The following is a 4,546-nucleotide window of genomic DNA, read 5'->3' on the forward strand; positions in this document are numbered from 1 at the left end:
AATTTTTCATTTTTTTCTCCGTTTGCGGAGGGCTAAGTATGAGAAAGGTTCGCCCCTAGGGGCGAATTTAACGAAATGGCGTCAGCTCCTTTATCGAGGAGGGATACCTGTCTACGCAAATACCCGGTGGGATCCAATCCAACCCCGAAATTATCGGTCGGACAATTTTTTGGGGTCGACACTTTGGAAATCCCTTCTACAAGACTCTATCGTGATAATATAAAACCCCCCGGAAGTTGCTCCCACGTCCATCCGCGGAGCGGGGTCTGCCGCGTAGACTACTCTGTTTACTTCTTTTTTTTTTTTTTAAGATTTTTTTTCAAGCGAATTTTTCATTTTTTTTTCAGTTTTCGGAGGGCTAAGTATGAGGGAGGTTCGCCCCTAGGGGCGAATTCAAAAAAATGGCGTAAGCTCCGTTACGGAGGAGGGATACCTGGGATACCTGTCTACGCGTATACGCGGTGGGATCCGATCCAACTCCGCAATTATCGGTCGGACAATTTTCGGGGTCGACACTTTGGAAATCCCTTCTACAAGACTCTATCGTGATAATATAAAACCCCCCGGAAGATGTTCCCACGTCCATCCGCGGAGTGGGGTCTGCCGCGTAGACTACTCTGTTTACTTCTTTTTTTTTTTTTTTTTTTTTTTTTTTTTTAAGATATTTTTTTTTGAGCGATTTTTTCATTTTTTTTTCAGTTTGCGGAGGGCTAAGTATGAGGGAGGTTCGCCCCTAGGGGCGAATTCAAAAAAAAGGCGTAAGCTCCGTTACCGAGGAGGGATACCTGGGATACCTGTCTACGCGTATACGCGGTGGGATCCGATCCAACCCCGTAATTATCGGTCGGACAATTTTTCGGGGTCTTCACTTAGGAAATCCCTTCTACAAGACTCTATCGTGATAATATAAAACCCCCCGGAAGATGTTCCCACGTCCATCCGCGGAGCGGGGTCTGCCGCGTAGACTACTCTGTTTACTTCTTCTTTTTTTTTTTTTTTTTTAAGATATTTTTTTTTGAGCGATTTTTTCATTTTTTTTTCAGTTTTCGGAGGGCTAAGTATGAGAGAGGTTCACCCCCAGGGGCGAATTTTAAAAAATGGCGTATGCTCCGTTACCGAGGAGGGATACCTGGGATACCTGTCTACGCGTATACGCGGTGGGATCCGATCCAACCCCGTAATTATCGGTCGGACAATTTTCGGGGTCGACACTTTGGAAATCCCTTCTAAAAGACTCTATCGTGATAATATAAAACCTCCCGGAAGATGTTCCCACGTCCATCCGTGGAGCGGGGTCTGCCGCGTACACTACTCTGTTTACTTCTTCTTTTTTTTTTTAACATATTTTTTTTTAAGCGAATTTTTCATTTTTTTCAGTTTGCGGAGGGCTAAGTATGAGGGAGGTTCGCCCCAAGGGGCGAATTTTAAAAAATGGCGTAAGCTCCTTTACCGAGGAGGGATACCTGGGATACCTGTCTACGCGTATACGCGGTGGGATCCGATCCAACCCCGTAATTATCGGTCGGACAATTTTTCGGGGTCGACACTTTGGAAATCCCTTCTACAAGACTCTATCGTGATAATATAAAACCCCCCGGAAGATGTTCCCACGTCCATCCGCGGAGCGGGGTCTGCCGCGTAGACTACTCTGTTTACTTCTTTTTTTTTTTTTTTTTTTTTTTTTTTAAGATATTTTTTTGTAAGCGAATTTTTCATTTTTTTTTCAGTTTTCGGAGGGCTAAGTATGAGGGAGGTTCGCCCCTAGGGGCGAATTCAAAAAAAAGGCGTAAGCTCCGTTACCGAGGAGGGATACCTGGGATACCTGTCTACGCGTATACGCGGTGGGATCCGATCCAACCCCGTAATTATCGGTCGGACAATTTTTCGGGGTCTTCACTTAGGAAATCCCTTCTACAAGACTCTATCGTGATTATATAAAACCCCCGGAAGATGTTCCCACGTCCATCCGCGGAGCGGGGTCTGCCGCGTAGACTACTCTGTTTACTTCTTTTTTTTTTTTTTTTTTTAAGATATTTTTTTTTGAGCGATTTTTTCATTTTTTTTTCAGTTTTCGGAGGGCTAAGTATGAGAGAGGTTCGCCCCCAGGGGCGAATTTTAAAAAATGGCGTATGCTCCGTTACCGAGGAGGGATACCTGGGATACCTGTCTACGCGTATACGCGGTGGGATCCGATCCAACCCCGTAATTATCGGTCGGACAATTTTTCGGGGTCGACACTTTGGAAATCCCTTCTAAAAGACTCTATCGTGATAATATAAAACCCCCCGGAAGATGTTCCCACGTCCATCCGTGGAGCGGGGTCTGCCGCGTACACTACTCTGTTTACTTCTTCTTTTTTTTTTAACATATTTTTTTTTAAGCGAATTTTTCATTTTTTTTCAGTTTGCGGAGGGCTAAGTATGAGGGAGGTTCGCCCAAGGGGCGAATTTTAAAAAATGGCGTAAGCTCCGTTACCGAGGAGGGATACCTGGGATACCTGTCTACGCGTATACGCGGTGGGATCCGATCCAACCCCGTAATTATCGGTCGGACAATTTTTCGGGGTCGACACTTTGGAAATCCCTTCTACAAGACTCTATCGTGATAATATAAAACCCCCCGGAAGATGTTCCCACGTCCATCCGCGGAGCGGGGTCTGCCGCGTAGACTACTCTTTTTTTTTTTTTTTTTTTTTTTTTTTTAAGATATTTTTTTTAAGCGAATTTTTCATTTTTTTTTTCAGTTTGCGGAGGGCTAAGTATGAGGGAGGTTCGCCCCTAGGGGCGAATTTTAAAAAATGGCGTAAGCTCCGTTACCGAGGAGGGATACCTGGGATACCTGTCTACGCGTATACGCGGTGGGATCCGATCCAACCCCGTAATTATCGGTCGGACAATTTTTCGGGGTCGACACTTTGGAAATCCCTTCTACAAGACTCTATCGTGATAACATAAAACCCCCCGGAAGATGTTCTCACGTCCATCCGCGGAGCGGGGTCTGCCGCGTAGACTACTGTGTTTACTTCTTTTTTTTTTTTTTTAAGACAATTTTTTTTAAAGCGAATTTTTCATTTTTTTTCATTTTGCGGAGGGCTAAGTATGAGGGAGGTTCGCCCCTAGGGGCGAATTTTAAAAAATGGCGTAAGCTCCGTTACCGAGGAGGGATACCTTGGATACCTGTCTACGCGTATACGCGGTGGGATCCGATCCAACCCCGTAATTATCGGTCGGATAATTTTTCGGGGACGACACATTGGAAATCCCTTCTACAATACTCTACCGTGATAATATAAAACCCCCCGGAAGATGTTCCCACGTCCATCCGCGGAGCGGGGTCTGCCGCGTAGACTACTCTTTTTTTTTTTTTTTTTAAGATATTTTTTTGTAAGCGAATTTTTCATTTTTTTTTTTCAGTTTGCGGAGGGCTAAGTATGAGGGAGGTTCGCCCCTAGGGGCGAATTTTAAAAAATGGCGTAAGCTCCGTTACCGAGGAGGGATACCTTGGATACCTGTCTACGCGTATACGCGGTGGGATCCGATCCAACCCCGTAATTATCGGTCGGATAATTTTTCGGGGACGACACATTGGAAATCCCTTCTACAATACTCTACCGTGATAATATAAAACCCCCCGGAAGATGTTCCCACGTCCATCCGCGGAGCGGGGTCTGCCGCGTAGACTACTCTTTTTTTTTTTTTTTAACATATTTTTTTTTAAGCGAATTTTTCATTTTTTTTTCAGTTTGCGGAGGGCTAAGTATGAGGGAGGTTCGCCCCTAGGGGCGAATTTTAAAAAATTGCGTAAGCTCCGTCACCGAGGAGGGATACCTGGGATACCTGTCTACGCGTATACGCGGTGGGATCCGATCCAACCCCGTAATTATCGGTCGGACAATTTTTCGGGGTCGACACTTTGGAAATCCCTTCTACAAAACTGTATCGTGATAATATAAAACCCCCCGGGAGATGTTTCCACGTCCATCCGCGGAGCGGGGTCTGCCGCGTAGACTACTCTGTTTACTTCTTTTTTTTTTTTTTTAACATATTTTTTTTAAGCGAATTTTTCATTTTTTTTTCAGTTTGCAAAGGGCTAAGTATGAGGGAGCTTCGCCCCTAGGGGCAAATTTTAAAAAATGGCGTAAGCTCCGTCACCGAGGAGGGATACCTGGGATACCTGTCTACGCGTATACGCGGTGGGATCCGATCCAACCCCGTAATTATCGGTCGGACAATTTTTCGGGGTCGACAGTTTGGAAATCCCTTCTACAAGACTCTATCGTGATAATATAAAACCCCCCGGAAGATGTTCCCACGTCCATCCGTGGAGCGGGGTCTGCCGCGTAGACTACTCTGTTTACATTTTTTTTTTTTTTTTTTTTTTTTTTAAGATTTTTTTTCAAGCGAATTTTTCATTTTTTTTCAGTTTTCGGAGGGCTAAGTATGAGGGAGGTTCGCCCCTAGGGGCGAATTCAAAAAAAAGGCGTAAGCTCCGTTACCGAGGAGGGATACCTGGGATACCTGTCTACGCGTATACGCGGTGGGATCCG

General features: G+C 45.0%; 1 long non-coding RNA gene across 1 annotated transcript; it reads right to left on the minus strand.

Moving 5' to 3' along the window:
• Nucleotides 1-2,723: 2,723 nt before the first annotated feature.
• On the minus strand, nucleotides 2,724-3,300 carry LOC140225095 (uncharacterized). Its single transcript, XR_011900264.1, has 2 exons — nucleotides 3,177-3,300; nucleotides 2,724-2,829 (listed from the first exon to the last, which is right to left on the minus strand). It is a non-coding gene; the product is annotated as an uncharacterized lncRNA (long non-coding RNA).
• Between the last annotated feature and the right edge of the window lie 1,246 nt (nucleotides 3,301-4,546).

This window comes from Bemisia tabaci, chromosome 7 (genome assembly GCF_918797505.1).
Source record: "Bemisia tabaci chromosome 7, PGI_BMITA_v3".
NCBI lineage: Eukaryota > Metazoa > Arthropoda > Insecta > Hemiptera > Aleyrodidae > Bemisia > Bemisia tabaci.